The sequence below is a fragment of the Dermacentor andersoni genome, chromosome 2 (genome assembly GCF_023375885.2).
Source record: "Dermacentor andersoni chromosome 2, qqDerAnde1_hic_scaffold, whole genome shotgun sequence".
In the NCBI taxonomy this organism is placed as follows: domain Eukaryota; kingdom Metazoa; phylum Arthropoda; class Arachnida; order Ixodida; family Ixodidae; genus Dermacentor; species Dermacentor andersoni.
The window spans coordinates 144,681,453-144,708,170 of NC_092815.1; the positions used below are offsets into that span (position 1 = coordinate 144,681,453).

At 46.4% G+C, this 26,718-nt stretch overlaps 1 long non-coding RNA gene across 3 annotated transcripts in view; it reads left to right on the plus strand.

Annotated features, from left to right (window-relative positions):
- The first annotated feature begins 751 nt into the window (after positions 1 to 751).
- LOC129387301 (uncharacterized) overlaps positions 752 to 26,718 on the plus strand; it is a 54,798-nt gene continuing 28,831 nt past the window's right edge. Inside the window, exons 1-3 of one of the 3 annotated variants that reach the window (XR_008614573.2) lie at positions 752 to 1,036; positions 5,951 to 6,051; positions 25,735 to 25,868. This is a non-coding gene — a long non-coding RNA (uncharacterized lncRNA). The remainder of the gene's footprint in view (positions 1,037 to 5,950; positions 6,052 to 25,734; positions 25,869 to 26,718) is intronic. The other 2 variants (XR_008614575.2, XR_008614574.2) reach the window with 2 other exon arrangements.

The window sequence follows — 26,718 nt, forward strand, 5'->3', positions numbered from 1 at the left end:
TACATGTTATGCTACATGGTTACATGTTACATGATTTTATTTGGTCAATGAATTCATTTGATTTATGTAGTATATATAGTTGATTGTGTGTTTGGTTGAACGTTTTGGTCTCCTCAAAGCAACAGGAGAGCTACGAGAAGCAGCGCACTGGAAGGACTGCACATTACATTATAGCTGCCCTAATTTACGTTTATATAAGCCTAAGTGCGTGAATGCCTTTGCATTTGGGTCTATTAGAGTACGTTTACTTGGGTAGAGAGTTGTTGCGGAAGTTCGGTAGGGACTCGTGTTCAGCACAATGCGGTCTGCACTAAGGTACAGTAATTAAAGCTACTCAGACCTTTATATTCTTACAAGCACATGCCTTCCTTAAAAAACTAATTATGGGGTTTTACGTGCCAAAATTACGATCTGATAATGAGGAACGCCGTAGTGAGAGACTCTTAATTAATTTTCACCGCCTGGGTTTCTTCAACGTGCACCTAAATTTAAGTACTTAGGTTTCTTTTTATGCGAAGCATACTAGCCGCACAACCACGCTCTTCCTTGCTGCGCCGCGTGCGGCCGCGTAGCTACCATATGACGTCATAACAGGTGCAAAAGCGGAGGCTCAACTCGTGCGCTCGCTTGCGGCCGCGTAGCTACATAGCCGGGTCTCAGCTTGTGCGCTCGCCCGCGGTCGCACAGATGGTACTGCGGCCTAACTCCCCCTCCTCCCGCTAGGGCACTGATGTCACAACAGCTGCAAGCCGGGCTCAACTCTTGCGCTCGCCTGCGGTCGCACAGCCGGTGCTGCGGCCTAACTCCCGTTCCTCCCGCTAGGGCACTGGCGTCATAACAGCTGTATAAAAGAGCGGCGCGCTCTCGTCGAGGCCAGTTGTATAGCGCGATGGCGGGAAAGGGAAGGGCCGCTCGTCAGACCGCAAAGCGCAAGTTACAAAGAGCCACGGAAACGGCCGAAGAACGAGAAGTTCGGCTTGCCAAGCGACGTGCACAGTACGCGGCTAAACAGCAGCGTTCCTCCACGGAGTTCGAGGTAAAGGATGAAGTTGCGAGTGTATCTGGGAGTACTTCTACTCTAGTATGCTTCGCATCCTGGGCTTAACCTTAGCTAAGCCACAGCCATTTTTTTTTGTACTTCGCCCTCATCGTGGCTGGGATGTGATCCCGCGGCCTTTTGCTTGACATCACCCGTCTTCCGTCTGTAGGACTTTAGATTACTTATTACATCACGGCACAAACGGAAACCATTATTAAATCTCACGCTTTCGGGATACCACATTCTAAAAGATTGGCCACGCGTCACCAGACATCGTGGGCTACACATTACTATTCATCGCTTCCTTTTGAACTCAGGACGGAATATCAAATATCAATATACTATAAAACTGATGATAGGAAATATTGCTTGGGAAATTTGACTGAAATTCTAGATGTGTATATTTTTAAGATTACGTGGAAAAACTGTTAACATTGGAACGTATGACATGTCTCCAAAATTTGTTGCAAAAAAAGTAATGGTACGTAAGGCGCACTAAATCCATATTGCTTCCCATTTAGCGCTGTAGCCATGTACCGACAAAGAAATTGGAAGGAGACCAGCAGTAAGCAGACACCAAATAATTGGCAAGAAAGGCCATTTTGGACCTCTATTTCAAAAGCCATGTTTGGCATTTTTATGTCTTGTGGTATTGCGCGCACAACAAAATTTATTTTAATTTCATTACCAAAGTCATCTCAAGGAGGTACAAAATATATGAAAGCATAGACATTTGTTACGTTTGTATGCTCTCTGAAAGTGCGGAACATGTTGCGATTGCGTAAGCCGTAATATGTACGTTGTCCCAGACTTGTGCGTAACCAGATACGTATATGTGATTGGTGGTAATTATTCGCATTATTTGGCAGTTTTATTTTATTATAATTTTACTGGGCAACGCTCACTCTAATTCGATAAATGCTTTCAGTAACCAATTACATGCAACTTGCTGCTTTATTGACGATGCAGATGCCACGCAGCTTCCAGAACTTTAATTTCACGGGAACTACAGTAGAACGCCTGCAGTCATGCGAGGCGTCATCTTCATGGATGCGCATGTCTTTACTGACAAATCCGAGTGCTCTCTTTGCCTCAATACGCTCCAGAGATTGACCGACGAGTTAAGCCTGCACTAGTATCTCTTGATAGCGATGCGCCACTTTGAACGTTAATGCCTCATAATCAGGTACGAATATTTTTTTCAGCTTTTCACAGGCCATACGTGGAGTACCTTCTCCGAGTCCCAGCAGCAAAATCAAGCGCTGCGCTTCGTAGATGATTCAAACGCGTGCAGAACACCAATGAGTAATCACTATATTGTGCGCGTTGTGTTCGTAGACAATAACACCACCATTCCCTCCAGCGCACAGTTGGAGTGCGTTTTGAATGTCTCGGCTGAGCTCTTAAAATAGAACAAGGAGAGATTACTGATGAATTCTTTTGAACGTTTGTTGCTCAAGATAAACAATGTGTCAAGGGAATGCAGAGGAAGCGTTCTTTTTTTTTTAGTGAATGCGAATCTACTCGGGTTTCGATCACGACTTTTGGGTAGCGTTCAGTACATTAACGCACTAGCAGATCCACCAGATGGCACGTAGTACCCACGGTGAATAATACAGCGGCAGACCTGTGAATGACGAAACTAACTTTTTATTGGACGAACTTCTGCCCACAAAAGCAAGTTACACTGAGAACAGAGCGATAGCGGCGAACACGATAGGCGATCTTCGAAATCTGATCAGCGGGTCAAGCAAGTCGGCTTTTACACATGAGTTTGAAGTTTGAAGTTTTCTCCTGCCTGAGTACAAGAACAAAAATGGAGGCTAAAGGCTACGTAGCCTGACAAAAGGCATCTGCTCCTATTGCAGTTTGGCACCCAGGTCGATATACACGACAAAATATTATACCTGTAATCATTTTGAATAAATATATCTTTCACAGCAGAAAAAATGAGCGGAAAAAGAGAAAAAAAGAACAGAAGCAAATATCGGCCAAGTCTTACAAGTAAGTTAACACAGACGTGTACATCAGGTTTGGTATAGTATGAAAAACTTTATTCATGTCCTTCAGGTCACGATGGATTCCTAACCCGAAGCGGGCCGCTCCCACGTCGGGACCGAAGGGTTTGTCCTCAGTGTTGGTGTTCTTTTGCGTTGCTGACTGTGTTGTACATTGTACTAGCTGATGTACTCTGAAAACATCTAGGCTTCTTTTGCATAACCGATTGTAAACGCTCGAAATAGTATATTTGCATTACTTTTAGCATTGAATATTTTTCAATAAGGGGTTTAGTTTTCAAGTCCCTCATAAGGCCATGATATTATTCGAATGCTTGCAGAACTCTTTGTCTACATAATTATGAGCTTTTGATAATTAGTTTGTGTAGATGTACCCCATACCAAAATACAGTATGAGTCATTGAAAGTTCAGGATAGATCGCTGCTGCCCGCGTCTGTTCCAGAAGGTAGTACACAACTTGCGTCGCGCATACATGCAAATCAGATTACACATGGTTCGGTGACAACAGACAGCGGATAGAACCGTCGATAACATTCAAGAACTTCCGGTACATGCTGGCGCGTCCTGCTCTTAGCGATATCATTTGTTAGACGGTGAAACGCGGTCACTCGATGTAAGATAAAGAAGTACGCGTGTGAATATTAAACGGTGAGACTGGGGCGAGAAAGCTTGGTCAATATTCGGCGATGGGATACATGATCAAACGCTTTGTAGAAGTCGAGGTAGATAACGCCTCTTTGGAAGCAGGAATCAAGATTTAGGTGGATGTCAGTGGTGAATTCGACAAGCTGTGTTTCACACGAAAGACCTCACTGGCAACGATGCCGTTTAGAAAGAAAGAACGAGTGACTATCTAGATGGGAAGCTACGTGGGAGTATATAACATGTTTTAAGAGCTTACAAGCTATTCATATCGGAGAAATGGGGCGATAATTCGATGGATCGGAAGGGCTGCCATTTTGTATATGAGAACGACATGACTGATACTCCATCTTTTGGGAATCGCTCTGGTGATAATGGATTGATCAAAAATAATTTTCAATATGGTGCTGGAAATTGCTTTCATTTCTTTTATGAGTTTGACGGGAATTTTATGGGGGCCAAGAGTACTTGAATTACTCAGCGCGTCAATAAGTTTTGTTCTACATTCTGCTGTAAATGTTACGCATGGCGTCTGGGTGAGGTTGGGGAGATGTAAGCGAGGTACTATTTGCTTATGTACCCGAGAGAAAACAGAACAATAGTAAGAATTCATGTGATGACAGTATTGGTTAACAAGAACTTGAAATCCATCTGGGTTGAGTAGGGAGATATCTTCTGAAGGAGCAGAGTTGTTTGTTTGCATATTCCAGAGCTTTCGGGGGTTCTCAGGAGGGATTTTCAACAGACCTGCTAGTAAAATTGACGCTTAGTTTGTTTTAAAGGTCAGCTGTATTGGCGCACAGCCTTCATGAATTTCCCCTTTTTTGTGAAGAGTTTACTTTTCCACTTCTTGCAAAACATGTTTATTTTTCGTTGAAAGTTCGCGCAACGTGTTCGAAAAGCAGGGCATATCGTAATTCCCGCGAATACGCACGAGACGCTCGTACTTTTGCATCAGTAACAGGATATATTGTCTGTACGATAGCCAGTTCTGTTCAACGCTTTCTCATTTGGCTGTTCTTGTGAAGTGGTTGAGGTATCAGCGAGTTCAACGTTAATATGAGTGAAGATAATTTTTTTTATAATCCCGGATAGATTGGGTTAAATTCAGACAGTTAGGTAGCTTAAGAGAAAGTGAAAATAGCATTTATGTTATGGTCATTTAATCCACCCATTATATACATTAGGGTTATTAACTGGGGTTCATCAGTTAGATCCAGGTCAAAAACGATATTTTCGTGAATTGGCAAAGTGACAACTTGAGTGAGGTTGAACAGTAGAGTTATATCGAGGAATTTGATTGGACAGACGTGAGCTAGTAGCAAGAAGGTTTGAGTCTATATCAGTAATCTTAGCATCGCCGCATAATAAAAAATTTGCGCGGGGAAACCGGGAGTGGAAATTGCATAGGATGGGATTCAGTTCGTTAGTGAAGGAAACGTCCCAATCGGCTGCATCGTAAAAGCGAACTGGAATAATTGTACATGATGCAAGCGATATATTTAGGCGAATACTTTCATGGATAGAAGTTATAGAATGGCGACAAGAGACTAGGCCATGTTTCGTGAATACCAAAATGCCACCTCACCACCTCCAAATCTATCGAGCCTGTGAACGTAGTCAGGGCAATTGATGCTTATGAACTCCTGGTTTTTTATACACGTGCTCAGCCATGACTGCGTAATTATGTTGATGTCAGTATTATAATCAGTGATGCTTGTTTCCAGTGCTTGTTTTAACAAACGGACCTGTGTCCGTTTGTTAGGATGCTGTCTATACTATGGAAAGCAGTGATATTAACCTGACGCTGACAGGGGAGTGAAGGTTTGGGAGCACGTGTTGGTGGCTATTGCGGAGTTTCGGCTAGTGCGCCAGATTCAGCATTGCAAATGGAAGGCTTGCTGCCAAATATGAACAGATGGGAACGAACATTTAATTGGGATTTGGTATGTTCCATAGGTGAAATGTTTTTGTCGAGGGACGCAGGCGCGTGTGGAGTAATCTTCACGTGCCTTTCAATTTCCCAGCAGCTGAAAGTATGACGATTTTATTATTTAAATCCTGCGAATTGAACAATGTTTGGACGATTCTTGGTAGAGAGCAAATAGCTCAGCCGCTGTGCTCCTTCAACGACAGAAAACAACACGATAAATAAAAGCTTTTGGGACATGACAGTAGCCACATGTACCCGAGAGTGCTTATAAGTTTCATTGTTCGAATTCGGAATAACAAAAATGGTTTATTCTTTAGATGGTTCCGGTTTTCCACATCATAGCATTTACAATCGAGAATCGTTGCTTCTGAAGACGGCTTTGCAAGCTGAGTACTCACAGCGGTAGTGCAAGCAGCGGGTGAGTCGGTTGATTACATCTTTCCAATGTTTTCTTTTTTTTTTGTCGATGGTGTCGACCTCAGAGAGAAGTTAACTAAGCAGGCTATCTATGTTAGATTGGGTAGAGCGTATTACGGCAAGTTGGGTTAGTACAGTGTTTTGAGACAGTTTTAAAGGGGAAAGCATTTTAGATATGGATTCAAGCGAATTACATCTGTCATCGGTATCAGGGCGGGGGTTTAACTCAACATCACACCCCAGTAAAACCAGAGCAGAAACAGTGTGAAAAGTTTGATACAGAGAGCATACCACGTGCAGCAGTTGTCAACGACAATCAAATGAATCAGGGGGGGGGGGGGGATGACACCTCGAATAAAGAACGGTCACTTGTACATGTACAAGTGACCAAGTGGCAAGTGGCGTTGTCAAGGTGACTAACCTGTAGCAGAAAAGGCAAGTTCCTGACCATGATCATCGCAGTGGCATGCCCCGATTTAGAGCAGGGCATCGGGGTTTAAAGAAATCCGAGGTCACCTAACCATTCCTTACACGTTATGATGCGAAAGCATTATGTGCTAATGGACGCCGCTGAGCGGTCCACAGAGTTGTAAACTCCTGGCGGGAAAGCGAGCGCGTTGAGACACTTGGCCAGTTCAGCCCAGTGGGACTTCTGAGCTGGGGTCATTTGTTCCAAACTCACTACCCCCAATGTTCTTCTTTTGGAATATATTGTCTTTTATACATTTATTTCTTTATAGCAATTACCGAGGCGAAGCTAGAACGCAGGAGTTTTCGCCAGCAAGGAACGCGCGGATAACACAGGCTTCTGAGAGCGAGGGGGATGTGGATTCGCGGAGATGCCGCCTCCCCTCACGAACACCTGGCGCGCCAGCACGGTAGCAGTGGTCCCTTTCGCCCGTGCTGCTCCGTAGCGGCTCGCACATGACGTGGCGTCGAAGCCGATAAGAATTTAGTCACCGCTTCGATGTTACAGACGTCGGCTTTTTTGTTCAGTGCGCCATTTGATGCTTTCGCAGCAACGGTAAGGAAGAAGGATCCGCGCGGGTGGCGGCACCAGCTTTCCTACCGAGCATGCACGTTTGAGCAGGCGGCGGTACCAAGGCGCAGTTGAATATGCTGAAAGCCGGACGAAGGGTCCCCTAGTCCTGCTCGTACGCGAGAGGCACCGTAAGCGCCTGGGTATGGCCCAAGCAGGGCGACGGTGGGGCAAAGATCACCAGGAAGGTGGCTTGTAACAGAAAGGGCAAGTTCGTGGCAAGGCAAGAAAGAAGTGTGGAAGACAACGTTCCGATTTACAGCAAGTGAACTTTCGCAAGTGATGTCATGGCCACCCACAAGAACGCAGAGCAAGTTCGGCTCCTCATGTAGACAAGCTTTTCAGGGTTGTTTGCGCACACAGATGCAGTGCATTATTTTGATGTTGATTTCTCTTACAGGTAAACACCTGAGTTTCTGACACCATTGTGACACACCGCACCGTTGTTTCTTCATTTCTCTATGTGCTGTGAATGCATCAAAGGCAGTGCAAAAGAAAATCTCGATTTTCAGACTGCCATAACTGTTTCTGCAAATCCACTACCACTTAAATTAGCCTCAGTGCCTGTAATCGCAGGTTACGCTAAGCGATACGTTTCACGTGGAGCCAAAATTTCAAGAGCGGTTTCCATGGTTTCCAATTGTTAGTTTGCTGAATACGAAAAATCCCTTCAATGGAGTCATTTGATAGTTATTGTATCCAAGCTCGCAATTGCTGAGTCGTGAGGGATACATATCACTAAGAGTTTGCCTCCACGCTGACTATCTTCATCTTTCAAAAGAACGTGAAATGCCTGTTTTTGTGTGTGTGTGTTTTAATTACGGGGGAAGGAGGGTTTAGGGGGAGGAATATCACATAAATTAAATGTAAATGTAGCTTGCGATATTTGTTCTTTTTTTTTCACCAAGCTTTAGATTGGGGTAGTGTATGACCAAGACTGAAGCCATTCATTTCAACTCAGCCGCGATTGTTAAATAATTGAGGTAAAGATTTGCGACTGTTAACGACATCTTGAAAGAATCCTATGCATATTTTCTTTTTCATTTTTTGCAGCGCTGGAAGTACATTCTTAATACATGCATCAAGCAACAGCTACCTTATATAGATATATATATATATTTAGATTTATATAGATATTTATATATATAAATTATAGACCGATCAGCTTACTGTCCGTTGCCTACAAAGTATTTACTAAGGTAATCGCAAATAGAATCAGGAATACCTTAGACTTCTGTCAACCAAAGGACCAAACAGGATTCCGTAAAGGATACTCAACAATAGACCATATTCACACTATCAATCAGGTGATAGAGAAATGTGCGGAATATAACCAACCCTTATATATAGCCTTCATTGATTACGAAAAAGCATTTGATTCAGTCGAAACCTCAGCAGTCACGGAGGCACTACGGAATCAGGGTGTAGATGAACCATATGTAAAGATACTGGAAGCTATCTATAGCGGTCCCACAGCCACCGTAATCCTCCACAAAGAAAGCAACAAAATCCCAATAAAGAAAGGCGTCAGACAGGGAGATACGATATCTCCAATGCTATTCACAGCGTGTTTACAGGAGGTATTCAGAGACCTGGAGTGGGAAGAATTGGGGATAAAAGTTGATGGAGAATACCTTAGCAACTTGCGATTCGCTGATGATATTGCCTTGCTTAGTAACTCAGGAGACCAATTGCAATGCATGCTCACTGACCTGGAGAGGCAAAGCAGAAGGGTGGGTCTGAAAATTAATCTACAGAAAACTAAAGTAATGTTTAACAGTCTCGCAAGAGAACAGCAGTTTACGATAGGTAGCGAGGCACTGGAAGTGGTAAGGGAATACATCTACTTAGGGCAGGTAGTGACCACGGATCCGGATCATGAGACTGAAACAACCAGAAGAATAAGAATGGGCTGGGGGGCGTTTGGCAGGCATTCTCAAGTCATGAACAGCAGGTTGCCACTATCCCTCAAGAGGAAAGTGTATAACAGCTGTGTCTTACCAGTACTCACCTACGGGACAGAAACCTGGAGGCTTACGAAAAGGGTTCTGCTGAAATTGAGGATGACGCAACGAGCCATGGAAAGAAGAATGATAGGTGTAACGTTAAGGGATAAGAAAAGAGCAGATTGGGTGAGGGAACAAACGCGGGTAAATGACATCTTAGTTGAAATCAAGAAAAAGAAATGGGTATGGGCCGGACATGTAATGAGGAGGGAAGATAACCGATGGTCATTAAGGGTTACGGACTGGATTCCAAGGGAAGGAAAGCGTAGTAGGGGGCGGCAGAAAGTTAGGTGGGCGGATGACATCAAGAGGTTTGCAGGGACAACATGGCCACAATTAGTACATGACCGGGGTAGTTGGAGAAGTATGGGAGAGGCCTTTGCCCTGCAGTGGGCGTAACTAGGCTGATGATGATGATGATGACCTCCAAAAAAACAACGCTTCCATGCCGCGATGCTGGACACGAGACTCAACAATATTTGTTGCATTTCGAGAGCCTCCGCAACCATGCCTTCGTAATGCGTTAGCCGTAGGAATACCAAAATGTACAAACAGTGGTGTTAAACGCCGGTCACGTGTTAGAGGCATAAAGGGGATGGAATAGCTTAAACAGCGTGTGTGTGTGTGTGTGTGTGTGTGTGTGTGTGTGTGTGTGTGTGTGTGCGTGCGTGTGTGTGTGTGTGTGTGTGTTTGTGTGTGTGTGTGTGTGTGTGTGTGTGCGTGCGTGTGCGTGCGTGCGTGCGTGCGTGTGCGTGTGTGTGTGTGTGTGTGTGTGTGTGTGTGTGTGTGTGTGTGTGTGTGTGTGTGTGTGTGTGTGTGTGTGTGTGTGTGTGTGTGTGTGTGTGTGTGTGTGTGTGTGTGTGTGTGTGTGTGTGTGTGTGTGTGTGTGTGTGTGTGTGTGTGTGTGTGTGTGTGTGTGTCAGGGGTGTAGCCACTGTGGTATAAAGTTTGTAAACAGGGATGAAGTGCCTCAGACAGGCTGGCCAACGTTTCGATGGGAGGACCTATGAAGCCTTTGACGAAGATAGGTCCTCCTATCGAAACGTTGGCCAGCCTGTCTGAGGCACTTCATCCCTGTTTACAAACTTTATACCACAGTGTGCTATTCCATCTGTCAGCCCCTTTCTTGTTTTAGGGGCGTAGCCAGTAATTTCGTTCGGGGGGGGGAGGGGGGCTCAAGTTGCAGCTTGGCCTCCTCCTTAAGAGGAAGCTTTAGCTTGGGTCCTCCTATCTAAATACCTGTAGAAGGTGAATACGTTTTTCTCGGCAACCACTCCACAAAATTTGACAAGGTTTGTTGCATTTAAAAGAAAACTTCAGTTCTACTGACTTCTGGTATCGAATGTTTCATTTATGTTGTCAATTTTTTATTAAAAATTGGCAAAAATAGCGAATTTTCAGAAAACGAAACTATCACGTTTAAAACTCTGTAACTCCACAATGAAAAATAATATCACAATTCTGTAAATCACATCTAATAGTACATCTACAGCGGACAAAATTGATATATTAGAAATGAGGAAGAGGAGGAGGAATGAACGTTTATTATGAGAAACAGCGACAAAGTGTTCTTTCTTCGCCCTAGGTGGGCGGCTCTCTTAGTCCAGAAAACCGTTCGCTAATGCCGCAGCCCGGGCCCGGTCCACCAGACTTCGCTGATCTTCCAGGCTCTGTGCCTTTAACATTGCCTCTCACGTTTCTTCAATTGCTTGTAGCGGTTCTGAGGCATCATCTTGATTGTTGTTCTCGCGGTGCAGCGCAGAACCTTCTTCTGGCCGTGGTTCAAAATCTTGGGCATTCATTGCGTACACAAGAGCCAATAACGGAGATGTTCATGAATTATGGTGTGAAAGGAACCGCGACTGATGTTCACACGCTCTGCCAGTTCATCGATGCTTATCCTCCGTTCTTGTCTAATCAGCTCATCAACCTTTGTAATTGTGTTGGGGGTGATTGCACGATGGCTATGGTCCGGTCTCGGATCGTCCTTGCAGCTTTCACGTCCTTTTTTCACCGTTTGCTTCAACGCTTCAGAGTGGCCAATGAAATGCAATGTTCAACGTACACGGCAGCCATACGGCGACTAATTTCATTTTGGGAAACACCTTCAGCTGTCAAATACTTAAACATAAAAAGCCAAACAAACCCATCTCCGTCGCAAATCTCCGCCCCATCTCCCTTACGTCCTGCGCCGGGAAACTGTTAGAACACATGGTCAGCGAGCGGCTCACCACACATCTCGAGGAAAGCGATCGCTATCCGCACACCATGTTCGGCTTCCTGCAGATGCTCTCCACGCAGGACGTCCTCTTCCAACTACAGGAAGATATTCTTGACCATTTGAGCAAACACGCAAGTCTTCCAGACGTAAAGGCTGCCTTTGATAACGTGAGCCATGAAGCCATTCTCCGTAACCAAGAAGATATCGGCTGCGGTGCCAAAACATATGCCTACATGCGCGCTTTTCTCACCAACCGTACGGCCACGGTGGGGATTGCCAACCTCCGGAGCAAGACATTTCACCTACCTAACAGGGGTAGGCCACAAGGTTCGGTAGTCCCGCCACTTCTCTTCAACGTTGCCCTCCTCAAACTTCCCCGCCTCCTAGACACCGTCCCAGGGATACTCCACGCTATCTATGCAGGTGATATCACACTGTGGACGAGAGGCGCGAACACGGGCGAACAGGAGGCCCGTCTTCAGGAGGCGGTCAACATCATCGAACGGCACCTCAACACCTGCGGACTCCACTGTGCCCCAAATAAATCGGGCCCCCAAATAAAGCCGGCCCCCATGCCACGACGCACCGGACCCACAAGTCCTTCTTCAGGGAGTCCCGACACCGAAGGTCGACTCAGTTCGCGTCCTCGGAGTCCGTATACACAAAGACGGGTCCGGCTCTGCCATACTCCCCAGGCTACACAACACCGTGCCACAGCTTACTCATCTGATACGACGGGTGGCCAATCGCCGCAATGGCCTCAAAGAGCACGACGCTTTGCAAATAATACAAGCCCTTCTTTACAGCCGCATTACATACGGAACTCCTTACCTCCACCTGAAGACAGCCGAGAAACAAAAGCTCAATCTTCTAATACGAAAGGTCACGAAGCTCGCCCTAGGACTACCGACAACCGTTTCTACTGACCGATTGCTTCGCGTGGGAGTTCACAACTCCTGAGAAGAACTGGTGGAAGCGCACCTCATCAACCAGATCGAGAGACTCAAGCTCACAACCACAGGCCGAGCAGTCCTCCGACGCACAGCGTACGTAACCAACCTAGAACACGATGGCTAACGTAAGGAAAAGATCACATCGAAGCTGCGAGAATGTCTAGAAGTTCTTCAGATCCCTTGGAACATGCCTCTAGAACACCATCGAGGCAGATGGCTCGCCAGGGTAAACGCCATCAGACGAAAGCACCGTAACGACCCGCAGGCGCTCTGCGTTGACGCAGCCAAGTATCCGGGCCGAAACGCCTTCGCCATCAGCGTCACAGACTACAGGGGGACGACACTGGCGTTAGCGACAATTCTCGCCAAACGCGCAGACACAGCTAAGGAGGTCGTTAAAGCACTCGCCACCCATACAAGCGAGGATGCCATAGTGGTCTTCACCGACTCTCAAACAGTGGCACGCAACTACATGAAGGGCAGGATCTCCATCAAAGCGATCAATTTACTGAAACGTGGCGATACTCCTCCCCCCTACACCTTCATCATGTGGGTTCCGGGACACGAGGGACTCGTGGGGAATGAAGCGGCACACACCGCGGCCCGCGCAAGCATCAACCGGGCTTCCCGCACGACATTCTAGATAGGTCCCACCCTCCCAAATCAGAGGAGGAAACGGAAACAATAGCGTTAAGTTACCAAACACTACTACAACACTATCGGCTTCGACGCAGGATCTACCCTCCACCACATCCAAAACTAACAAGAAACGAAGGCACAGACTACAGGCGACTTCAGGGCAATACCTTTACCCACAGAAGCTTACTGCATCATTTACACCCGACGCAATACAGCTACACCTGTCCACACTGCAACGTGCCAGACACCCTGGCGCACCTCCTCCTGCAATGCAAGAACACCCGAGCAAGCATCACAGCGACACAACTAATAGCAGCAGACGCAGACCCACACTTCCTCGCTGAAACGTGGGAGGCTGCGATCTCCAAGCCGGACCTGGTCGACCAGCGCCAACTCGTCGCCCAAGCGCGGAGGGCGATCCAAGCCAGAGGGTTCCTGGAATAAGGGACCCTCCCACCTTGACTGACAAGTCACTACTTCAAATAAAGGTTTCATTCTCTCTCTCTCCAAAACCCTGCCAGGCGAAAATCCACTCGGCCAGAGAAAACCAAACGCGCACCGAAGTGCGCCGCGCGTTGGTAGGGGCAACACGAGAAAAACGCATGTGCTGTGGCAGGCTCTGGCAGCCCGCGGGTAGGGTAGCGAAAATAAAAAAAAATGAGAGGCTCAATGTGTCCTCACGAATAAAAGTCAAAGTAGAAAAAATAAAAAGAACGCAGTTACCCTGGCTTGCTTTAGTGTCTTGACTTGAATGCTTTGGCGTAGGTGAAAAATATGTTGATAATATTTTATGCGACATGACGGCACAAATGAACCACAACGCTTCGTCTCATCGTATCTGACTGCGTGTTTTGTCAACTTGTCTGAAAGTGTGTTCATTTGGCTTGTCTCGTTGTATCTTCCGATCTAAGACTTTAGAAAAGTCAATGCGCCGTTGGCGTCAAATGTTCATAACACCATTAAACCCACAATATTCCGGAATTGAAAATCTAAAGCACGACTTTGAAAATGTCAATGCACGTTTCGCATCAAAAGTTTATTAGAGCTTTATACCCATAAAGTGTCAGAATTGAAATCCAAGCGCTCCCTAGATTCTGCGGCCTCAGCGAGATGCCGCAACGAGCCCACCCGCCACGCCTTGTGTGTGTGTGACGCGAGCAGGAGGTTGCGGACGTAAAACAACGTGGTAGTGCGAACACTGTCTTTATTTTTCGTCTCTTTCCCCAGCAGTGCACCGTACTGTCCCTTCCTCCTGCTTCAGGGAAGGTGCGAGCGATAAGCAACATACGAGGGAACTAGGAGATGCTGATAAAAGAACAATAAAGATATGCAGTTAGCCCAACATCCCACGATATTACTGTAACCCCATCGGCTTCATGGCTCTGGTGGGCGAGGCTTGCTGTAGCGTCCAGTGGGACATAGTATAAGCGGCCCGCATATGAATACAGCCGGTGTCACAGCGAGCGCCCTGCTCGAAAATGAATGCGGCAAGGGCGTCACGTAGGATCCGCAAATCAGCGTATGGTTGACGTCTTTCGGGATTGAATGGTACATGGCGTTGCCTATACTTGTTTCATGTCTATTATTTGTGACGTTCTTTTGACCTTTGTCCACTGGTCGCTACTGGTAGACGTGGGCTGCTGCTCGCTCGAATGGTTGTTGGAATATCTTGCTCAAAAATGATCTGTATCTATTGCATCGTATTGTGTGGCGTCGCCGTTAAAGTCCTCGGCGTAGGTGCAATCTTGATCACTACCAAAGCCGTCCTCGGCGACGTTTCTTGCTGGAAAAATGTCGCATTCGTTGTGTTCGGCTTGGTTTGAGTAGGCCGAGCGTTGACGTCCTTCTTGTCGTCCTATGTCTGCTCTCGGCGACGCTCTTTGTCGTCGTCTGTTTCGAAGCTGTCTTCGGGGTCGCTGAAGTTGTTCTTGAAGTTGCGGATATTGACCTTTGCGATGTTGTGAGAGATGACGTAGCGTATATATCGCAATATGCCTTTCATTGCTGGCGCTAATTGATGCAGAGATCAATGAGTAGGGTGTACACTGCTCCTTTTTGTGAGAGTTGCCTCGTGGCGCGTGCAGTGTGGCAGCCTTCTCAGAAGGCTCTTCCGACGCTGCTGCGACGTTATTGAGAATGGACGCTCGGTAATTCCACGGTGCGTCATGCTGGTACTTGGTTTGCGATTTCGTCTTGGCGGTAAGCAAGTTGGCTTAATTTCATCAGGAGAACTGGCTGCTGCCGTATTTTCTTGATTCGTGTCGCTGATACAGGAGTTTGTGTCCAGGCAGTTTGGAATTTCTGGTGTTTGATCGCTCGATGGTATCGCAGCAGATGCGGCTTGACCATGTTCTTCCCGAGAAAGGTCGTCTGTCTGCGATGTCGTTACATCGTGCTGAATCGTATAAAGCATGTCATCATCATCATCATCATTATCATCATCATCAGCCTGGTTGCGCCCACTGCAGGGCAAAGGCCTCTCCCATACTTCTCCAACTACCCTGGTCGTGTACTAATTGTAGCCATGTTGTCCCTGCAACTTCTTAATCTCATCCTCCCACCTCACTTTCTGCAGTCCCCTGCTACGCTTCCCTTCCCTTGGAATCCAGTTCGTAACCCTTACTGACCATCGGTTATCTTCCCTCCTCATTAAATGTCCTGCCCATGCCCATTTCTTTTTCCTGATTTCAACTAGGATGTCATTAACTCGCGTTTGTTCCCTCACCCAATCTTCTCTTTTCTTATCCCTTAACGTTACACCTATCATTTTTCTTTCCATAGCTCGTTGCGTCGTCCTCAATTTAAGTAGAACCCTCTTCGTAAGCCTCCAGCTTTCTGCCCCGTACGTGAGTACTGGTAAGACGCAGCTGCTATACACTTTTCTCTTAAGGGATGATGGTAACCTGCTGTTCATGATCTGAGAATGCCTGCCAAACGCACCCCAGCCCATTCTTTTTCTTCTGATTTTTTCAGTCTCATGATCCGAATCCGCGGTCGCTACCTGTCCTAAGTGGGTGTATTCCTTTACCGCTTCCACTGCCTCGTTACCTATCGTAAACTGCTGTTCTCTTTCGAGACTGTTAAACATTACTTTAGTTTTCTGTAGATTAATTTTTAGACCCACCCTTCTGCTTTGCCTCTCCAAGTCAGTGAGCATGCATTGCAAATAGTCCCCTGAGTTACTAATTAAGGCAATATCATCAGCGAATCGCCAGTTACTAAGGTATTCTCCATTAACTCTTATCCCCAATTCTTCCCAATCCAGGTCTCTGAATACCTCCTGTAAACACGCGGTGAACAGCATTGGAGAGATCGTATCTCCCTGCCTTTCTTTATTGGGATTTTGTTGCTTTCTTTATGGAGGACTACGGTGGCTGTGGAGCCGCTATATTTATCTTTCAGTATTTTCCATACGGCTCGTCTACACCCTGATTCCGTAATGCCTCCATGACTGCTGAGGTTTCGACTGAATCAAAAGCTTTCTCGTAATCTGTGAAAGCTATATATAAGGGTTGGTTATATTCCGCACATTTCAATATCACCTGATTGATAGCGTGAATATGGCCTATAGTTGAGTTGAATATGGTCTATTGTTGTGCATAAAGCATGTACTGTGGCATAATGTTAACACAAGAGTCGTGTGGCTTGAAAGTACGTAGCGGCCCGGGCATTCGGAATGAGCGGTGGAATCCGTCAGCAGCTTCAGCGAAGACATCAGCGCTGCAGCGTGCTTAAGGCGTACGTATTGTTGACTGATGTGCGGAGGTCAAACCTGTATAAGGACGTTCATTAGTCACCGGCGTTTGGGGCCGACCTATATCAGGGCACGGACTCCCAGCACGAGTGGCATTTACGAGCAAAAGAGCTCAAGAGGACGACCCACTAGGAAGCGCTGGAGAGGACTACGCAGTATATTGTTCCAATTTTTCTCTACAATTAACCCCGGCAACGGAAATAGAGCCACCCGGCGACCTAACATATTGTCACTATGAGTGGCTCATAGTAGGTCGTGAGGCGGTCGATGCTGACAATGTCTCGTCCCCGACTGCGCATGTCCGAAGACGGTTCAACGGGCTTGATCACGTAGTTGAGCGGAGATGTGTGATCGACGACGCAGGAGGGGCCTTCATACTTGGGAAGTCGTTTAGACGAGCGCCCAGGTGCAGTGTAAGGGTCCGAGAGCCACACGAGTGCTCCGGGCAAGAAAGTGGGCGCAGATGTGGTGTCACCGCGAATGTTCTTCTGGTGCTCTTGGTCATTTGAAGTAAAGGCCCGCGCGAGATCGCGACACCCTTCGGTATGTCTGGCTTTATCAGAAATAGGCGCCCACTCAGATACACCCAGCTTGTGTGGAAGGAATGTGTCGATTGTGTGCGACGGGTCCCGGGCGTACAATAAGAAAGAGGGTGAAAAGCTAGTGGTGCTATGATTGGCGGTATTGAAGGTGTAGGTTGCGAATGGTTAAATGACATACCAATTTGTATGGTCGGAGGCTACGTTCATTGCGAGCATGTCGCCAAGCGTACGGTTAAAGCGTTCTCTGAGGTCATCGGTCTACGGATGGTAAGCACTAGTTGTGCGGTGCACAACGTGGTACTCTTTGAGGATGGCTTCAACGACTTCCGACGAGAAGACACGTCCGCGATCACTGAGCAATTCCTGTGGTGGACCATGACGCAGTATGAATCGGCGAAGCAGGAAGGAGCGGCAGTTTCCGTATATCGCGTGAGGTGGTGAACAGCCACGATGGCCCAGCGGTTACCAGCAGATTTCAGGAGAACTGGCCCATACAAATCGATGCCGATGCGCCCTAACGGCTGGCTAGGACAAGGTAACGGTTGCAGACTGACTGGCGAGAGGCGCGGTGACAATCGGGGCACGAGAGAACGAGCTTGCCCTGGACGCAGTGGTACTGTACATTCCGCGCCATTAGAACCGCTGTCGAATGCGCTGGGAAGTTTTGAATACTCCCGAGGGTGCACACTGTGGGTCAGAGTGGAATGACGAACATATTTCAGAATACAGATTGCGGGGTACTACTAGCAACCACTGGCGGCCATCGGCGGTGTAATTGCGTCGGTGGAGTAGGTCGTCGAGAATGGCACAACGGTGGCCTTCCCGACGTAACACGCGTGTGGTTGGTTGGGCCGATGCATCAGAGAGCAAGTCTATCAGCTAGGCGATCCAGTGGTTCGGGCGCTGCTCGGAAGTGATAGTACGAAGGTCGATGCAAGAAAGGGCAAGCAGGAATACGGAGCAGCGGACATTGTCGTCGGGCAAGGGAGAGCGCGAGAGGGCGACGGCGTCAGAGTGCTGGTGGCCGCTACGGTAGAGCCCGTGAATATTGTAGTCCTGCTGGCGAAGTTCCCAACCAGCAAGGTGGCCTGAGGGGTCATTCAGTGATGACAACCAACAAAGTGCGTGGGTGTCCATGGCGTCAAAGGGTAGCTATACAAATATGGCCGCCACAAATTCACAAGGGCGTTTCACATCACTTGTCGACACATACGTCCGTGGCTTAATGGTTTCAATATCCGGCTTCTCTGTGCTAGAGTTCCTGTGCTCTAATTCTGCCGTAAGACAATTTTAGTAAGTTTTATTTAATTACCTATTACGCAGTACATTGTTGCAAATGAGTTTACAAAGTCACAAAGCCGTTTGAAGCCAGAAGGACGAAATTTACGCAAGTTCATGTACTTCCCATAATTCCTATCTTGGTACAACCACTCCCATTGTAGTTCCCGTAGGCACTAGCCCCAGAGTTCCCTCTAGTAGTTATTGTATGAAACTATACGACAAGGAGAGCAAGACTCGCGCCGAGCGCGAGCAGCTAGAGAAGCGCGCGGATGATGGCCTTCGTTACAACGAGGCATAACGGCGAGGCCGATGGCGGCGTAAAGCGCGGGAATGGGCGTCAAGGAGCTGCGCTCTAAAACAACCCACTGTCGAGGTTTCGCTTGTGCGATGCAGTTAACAGCGGTACGTAGAGCGGCAAGCTCTGTTGCCGTAGAGGCCGTTATATGGGACACCTTGAACGTAATTGTGACCTGTAAGGCCGGGATGATTGCAGCGCCTGTGGAGCTCGTGGCCTAGAGAGATCCATCAGTGCAAATCTTTCTTTGTTCATACGCCTCGTTCACTAATGACAGCGACACTAAGCAGCAATATAGTGACTGGGTAATGTGTGCTCTAAGGTTGTCAATCGTTATGTATGTTGGAACGAATTAGTCGCTAGCAAGCATGAGTGTCGCGTGAGTCGAGGCGCATTCTGGTAGTTCAAGACATGTCCGCACAGCCTGGCCTTGCAAACTCTCGAGGGTACGAATGTTTATTTTACATGTGTTCGCCAAGACCGGCAAGCTGTACTGTAAGGAGCCCTGAAACAGAGCTCTCTACAGCTGCAGCATGGACCGTGCCGACATGACCCACGTTTTTCCTCACAGGAACCTTATTATATGCACAATCGAAATTAGTCTCCGCTTCAGGTAGATGCAGTGGGGGCTCCATGAAAGGTCCCTGTCAATAATCACACCTAAGAAGCGCTGATACTTCTCGCATTGGTACCCTGGCCATTGAGAGAAACAGGGTACGGTGCCATGTGTTTGCGTGTAAACGCGATTAAAGCGCATTTTTCGATGAACACACTAAGGCCTTGTTTGCGGAGATACGAACAAGTTAGGGTGGCTGCACGCTGAATTATTGCGCGCACTTGAAGACAAGTCACCGCAGAAGACCAAATACTAATATCGTCAGCGTACATCGATAGGTGAATTGTCTTGGGTAATGTTTCAGCAGCGCCAAGGATATTTAGATTAAAGAGAATCGGGCTCAATAAAGCTCAATGTCACGGTAGCGCCCCACAGGGCGCTGCCGTGACAACAACAATATGGCAAAGAGATGGTTAGCTAGGACTAGGAGACAGTGTTTTTATTGAACACCGCGAAATTGATACAAAACTGATAAATGGAACACTGTATACGTACTGACGACAAACAAATCATGGTGGGACATCAGCGCACCCCACGAGCGCCCCGCACATGAAACGCTCCGCTACCATTTACCCCCAATCAAGCCGGCGAAAGGGGGGTGGGTGTTCTGACATATGCGACACCCCCGCTCCGACTGGCACCCGGGCCCCGCGCACCGCCTCCCCACCGTAGCTAGGCGGCTACGCGCTTGACCTCTGCTAGATGTCTCTCTGAAATTCTTTGTCTCAGTATATTGCGAAATGAAAACACGTATATAGCTGCGCTCAAATTCCGCATTAGGGGGTATTGTAATCGCCGGTGAAATTTTTTTTTAGTGAGAAATTCATAAAACGAAAGGAAGAAGGCGACAGGGCACAGCGCAAACTAACAACCAGGTTTATTGATCAGATGACGGGAATACAAGTGCAATCAGTTTTGACGATTGTCATGTTGCCGCCAAATACAATGACAAAAGTGCACGTGAAATTCATGAGGCCTCGCTTACTCGCGATGCAAGGGAAAAGAAATGAATGAACGCGCCTTATAGCAACTTATTAGACAATGAATGTCAGTATCTCAGTAATGATGCGTGTTCTTGCACATATGCCTACGCAATTATTTCATCCCCTACTTCCCCCCTTTCCCACCACTCCGATTATACTTGTATTCCCGCTATCTGAGTACTGTGCTTGGTCTTTAGTGTGAACTCTGTCCTGTCGCCTTCTACCTTCCTTTCTACGATTTGCACGCTAAAGATTTTTCCTTGTCTAAAGAAAGTTTTACCAGCCTGCCCAAGCAGCCACCCTTTAGCATGGCACGTGTTGAGCGTGCTCCTAAACAGCACTTTGCAATGCGCTAAACCGGTTTACGTCTCGGATCCGGAACATCAAAACGGGTGCGACGTAATGCTAACGCATTTCTCTCGCATTTACTTCTAAATAGCCATAATTTTCCAGTCAGGAAAGTCATTTTTAACGCGCAAAATCAGAGGCAGAAGCGAAAGCAAAGCTGGCTAGCACAGCTACGTGTCTAAACTACATGTAGTTATGGCAATAGGAGAAGACAGAAAGCACTGCGATCAACATTACCCAGAAAAAAAACTGGATGTTTCCACATTCTAGAGCAGCACATCAGTTTCAAGAATGGCTGAAATAACAGGATTCAAAATGCAGTACTGATACATCAGCAGAAGGGACACCTACATGGCTTAACCTTGTATAGGAGTATAAAACTGTCCTTGCTGACATCGGCCGTGACATGGACATTGTATACTGTTGTGCCATTACCACAAGCCCGTATTCCGAATCTACAAGATGCAGAATTTATCCTGCGAACGCCCTTTGGACAAACCCGGGGCTGCGCCGAAAGGCACAGCGCCCTAATTCTCCCTTGACAAGTCAAGATGCTGAGCCGTCAGGCAGCGGTGTCCTGCGGAGAAGCATCGGCGAGCGACATGTCCAAACGTGCAACCAAGTGCCAGACAGCCCGGCGCCGTACCTCCTTTTGCCTGGAGGTCACCGCGCGCGCCACCTTTGAACCGGGTGGCCAGCGCGGTCGCTGGTTGGACCTCTCGGACGACCGTCGAGTGCTGGCTTTGTATTGGGCCGTTTGAGTGACAATGGTTTCTCGGGGCATTAAAAGGCCCGACGCAGCCGCCTGGAAAACCGGATCCGCCGACCCACCGGGAGCTGAGTGCCGCTCTCGAGTGGAGTGAAATGTGTCACGCGTTGCAGTCTCGCCGGACGTCGCCGTGCGGGAACAGTCGCGTTTGCTGTGAGCTCTCGGCCCCCGTGCCGACCCGATCTTGTCCTGTATAATGACCTGTATATAGTGTATAAAGTCCCTTTCGTTATTTTCACCGACGCCTGACTCGGAGTCTTCGCTACCAACGCTCTGTCACGAAACGGGTGACGAGCGCTACGGGACCACCTCAAAGTCGTGACAATACACAGGGCAGCTCTGCAGCCAGTTCTGTCAGCTCGTGGAAGTGGGTGGCAAAAAGGCAGAAGGCATCCACCTCCTTTGCCGATCTCGCGCAGATATTGGCGATTACCACAGAGAACTGCTTACGGGCGTTCTCAATGCACTTGAAGAATCACGGAGTTTATGAATTCGATCTACTTTCGTTCATTGCGTGCGGGAGTTGGATATAAAACGCTGTGGCATAGCTGATAGTAAACGTCTTTTTCGCACAAAAATGAAAGGACCTCTTTAGTGCACGCATACTTATCCTGTGGTCACACGGGGAAAGCGTTCGTGACTATTGTACAAGAACTATAATGTTTCTTGCAAACCTTATTTGGCAAATCAAAAGATGTGCCCAATATGTGTCGTTTTCTCATCACGAAGACATGAATTGACAGTCAACATTTATTATAAAATTAATATGCTTCGCACATTTAAGGCGCTTATTGACATCCGCGCCAAAGGGTAGGTAATGAACGGCAGTTTTCCAGTAGACGCCCCTCCCATTGTGACCGCAAAGAACTTTGCGAGCACTGTTCGCAACGTGCTTTATAACGGCTGAAGTGCTCCCTCTGTCCGTTGTGCGCTTGCAGCTCGTCGACTAGTGAGAACGGAAGATTCAACAATAAGAAAAAAAATCTAAAGCACGGCAACATAATTGCTTTTTTAATACGATTTTCATCAATAATAAATAAAGTCTAGGTACTAACCTACAGTGTTTGTAATAAAATTGCCATGTTTACAATAATATTGGTGTTTATAATAGTTTTCCACCCTGAACATTATCTGCCTTGACCTAAAAACGAGACGCGCCTCTCCTTACCAGCGAGATACGTTTGTGTTAAGCCTGGCGGCCTTCAAGTTGAGCTACCGATCTAAGAAATAACAATGATTTCTCCCTTAACCCATGATTTTACATGAAACGAGTAAAAGCGAAAGCCATCGCTTTGATGGATGCCACCATGTTCGTTGATGCAAAACCTTTGCGTCGAGATTTGGTCAGAACGCTATTCCCGTGAAATTGCGTCGCCGCCACAGACACTAAGTCCTCCTTCCGTCTCGCGCATGTTCAGTGCCACTGACACTATTTCTTTTGTAATGCAAAATTTTTGGGGCCCCTATTCTAAAACTCTCTATGATGGTGAATGGCGCTACGAGTCCAATAGAAATCTTTTGGCAGTGATCGTAATGTGTAATATACATCTATATAGTGCGGGTTACATACGATTATTTATTTCTTTTGTTCATGACGGCGGACTCTGTATAATTGCGTAGTCTTCAGATGATGATCCTTTTTTTAATAAACACTACTGTCGCAGACCCTGCCGACTACTTCATTAGGCGTTATGCGTGAGTCGTCTTAAAAAAGTGAAGACAACCTTTTATTCCTGCGACCCCTTCGCAGTGGCTCAAGACTTCAAACTGCACCAGAGGCTTCGGAGATGCCTGCGTCATATTAATCTGAAAATGGAGACAATAAATAATTGTAAATTAAGGGCCCATTAGCATGATCTTATTATGATAAAAACTATTCACCGAAGTAATAGAGAATCAGAGTAGCAATTCGCTTATTAACCCAGAAGACACAAAGGGTAACAGTGAGTGGAATCCAAGTCAGAAATTTGGTAACCGAGAAATCTGGCAAGAACTAACCTGTCTATAGAGCTTCCGAAGTTTACGAATAGAATTTCGATGTCCCAATCAACTCGGGAAAATTGCAATTAAGAAAAGTGTCAGCTAAGCGTACGCAAAATATTTATTGCTATTCACTGCATGCTTACAGCTATTACAGTTAATAAACAGGGAGAGATTGGGGGGGTGAGAGTCACGTAAAAGCATTTCAGCAACGTCTTGTTTCCCGATGACATCAGCATCACTCAGGATACTTTTCAGCAAACTAATAAGACCTTAAGCGACATAGTGAAAGACCACATGGACTCTTTCAAATAAACAAGTAAATTGAAACACTACGAGTGAAGTCTAAGCACATGCCAAATATTATAGTCATGTTCAATAACCAAGCGAGAGAGCAAAACATTTTCATGGGTTGCCAACCTATGCAATGTATGCAATACTGCGATTATCAAGGTAAGTAGTTACTGACAGGATACACGCATCATGAGAAAGAAATCTATAAAATATTAGAAGTTTCTTGGAAGGCATAAAGCCGGCACAAAAAAGTTATGACCGGCAACTTATCGCTATCCTTGAAAAGCCTTAACAACTACTATTGTTAAGGCGTTCTACCAGTACTTAAGTATAGAACATACACTCGAAGACTAACAAAAATGGAGATGACCGCCACAAAACACGAAGAAGGCCGCGGGTACGTCGAAGCCTACTTGTACAGAGCATGGTTCAACAGAGCTGCTCAGCTGGGTCGTTTAGAAAATAAGCATACAAGGGACAGGACTGTTCTAACATGGTACTGTGAGGATCGACGTCCGTGCGAAAGAATATTTGATATTTTTGCGCCCTTCATCGACGCCTGACTTAATTTGCATAGGAGCTCACCCACCTTCGACATCGGTGGTCGGTGTGCCCTTTAAGCTAAAAGACGCCATGGTCATTCGTAACAAACCTTACAGGCTTACAACAAAATGAAATCCAGCAAATTCTGAGCGCTGGAATCACGAGGCTGTCAACATGTGCCTTTGCCTGCTATTAAAGTAGTCGCAAAGGAAGATGGCGTACTTACAATATGCTCTGGCTATGACATTGTCGACCAGAAAACTGATCTCTTTCTATTTCCAATGCCTCGAATCATTGGCATTATTAGAGTAACAATAGGCCACCAAACGTTTTCAAGAATAGATCATTGCAAAAGATATCGGCAGACACCTCTCCAAGAAGAATACAATGAATACACGGTATTAGTCACACCTTTTATTCTCTATGAATACAGTAGGCTATAATTAGGTTGGAAAAAATTCTGGAGTTTGATTCCATAAAATGTTGAACGGAGTCCACGAATATCTACTGACTTTGTTGCAACGCGTACATCGACGACACAATTGCGTATTCCCGCACATGAACCTCACCTTTCATGACTTATGCGTACATTAAGGCGAAGGTGAAGATCAAATAAAACGAATTTTTTCTAGAGATGATAGTTTTCTTAGGAAGAACTTTAAATGCGTGTACTAAAAACACTAAGGAATAATAAGTGAGGTGATTTTCAAGTTTAACGAAGCATCCTAACTTGCATTCTTTGAGAGTGTTTCTCGGCTTCCGGGCGTTCCAGAGCATTGATAAGACATTTCGCATCTATAAAAAGACGCTTGACTGATTTCTTAATCTTAACTTAGGAATGCGAGCGAGCCCACCGATAGTATGCACAGGAATTTCAGCTGACCTTGTCTCAGTGCCACCCTGACTTCGATAAATCATTCGAGCAGTGCGCTTAAGCATCACTCAGTGTCGACGGAGAAGTTGCATATGAACGAGACTCACCTAAAGCTACGGGACATCAATTAAACGTAAAAGGATTTTACTCATACACATTCATAGACTGGAAGAGAATTACAACAACTCAGAAAAAGACGCCTTGGCAGTTGTTGTGGCAATATATATATTTTCGATGCTACCTTGAGGCTCGACATTTTAACCCATTATCTGATATCCAGGTTCTTACTTAGCTTCTCAATCTTGCTCTGGCAAAAGGAAGGAGCCCACGAGATGCAATAGCTCGCCTTTGATGGAGCAGATCTACCAGAAGACAAACTTTCTGTCGCTGATGGCTCGTCAAGACCGCACCTACTAAACAACCGCATAAATGAAGAAGTGCACGTGGCGACCATTTGGGGGGAGAGGAAATAAATGACTCTGCAGAATGGAAGGTTTCATCTACCAAAGAGAAGCCAACAAAATATTTTGTATCTTTACCATGACAGCCCTGACTATGGAGGATACGACGGGTATATAAAGATCTACACGAAGCGAGATTCGTATAACTATGTAAAGGCGCAATACCAATGTAAAAGGAGAGAAACTAAACACCATCCAAGAGAAAGAGAGGTAACTATTCGTAAGTACTCCGGCATAATTCTTGCATTAGTTCACGTAGACTCCGCAGAAGTCAAAAAGAAGGAATGGGTGTGCAAAAAGCACAAGCTCTTCCACATAGAACTGATGAGGGCACAAGGAGGGCGACCGAAAGATCAGGAAGAGAGAACGCCAATGTCATTATTTTCTTCATGCATTGGGATATCTTCAAAAAGAACCAAAGCTATAGTCTCCGGCAGTGGACCAGCGTTACGTAGCAAAAAAATTGAAAACTTGCGTGAAAAAAAAAAGACACCGTACTAAGGTTTCTCACAATTTACAGTCCGGAAAGGAAAGGTTTCGCATAGCAGTTGATCCGAGATTTAGAGGATGCTTATAGAATTGCACCCGAACTTTCAAGGCGATTAGAAATGTGCTCACGAAGCAGCTGCAATGCACCACAATCGTACATATGCAGCTAGACTTTGGTGCAGTAACCATTTTGCTACTAGCGAAAATAGTCTATGACTACTTGCTGTTTGTCTTCTCGGATTACCGGACAAAGTTTGATTCAGTAAGTTTGTAAAACTCTGGAGCAACAATGCCAGTACAAGCGCTCGATAAAAAGAGGTTTTGATGCCAGACATTGTGTGAAGGTTCCCGATACTGAACCTGGGAACATTGTTATAATCCGGAAGGAGTCGCAGGCTCCAAAGCTCCAATCATTGACCTCCTATGTCACCAAGTAGGTGAAGCAACGATAATCCTCAAGACAATACATTACGAAGCACAATGGGAGAAGTTTGAACCTAGTATCATAAGAGACGTTAGTTCATACCGCCACAGGAGAACTGCACACAAAAGCCCCGGAGAACGTAAAACGTTCATTACAA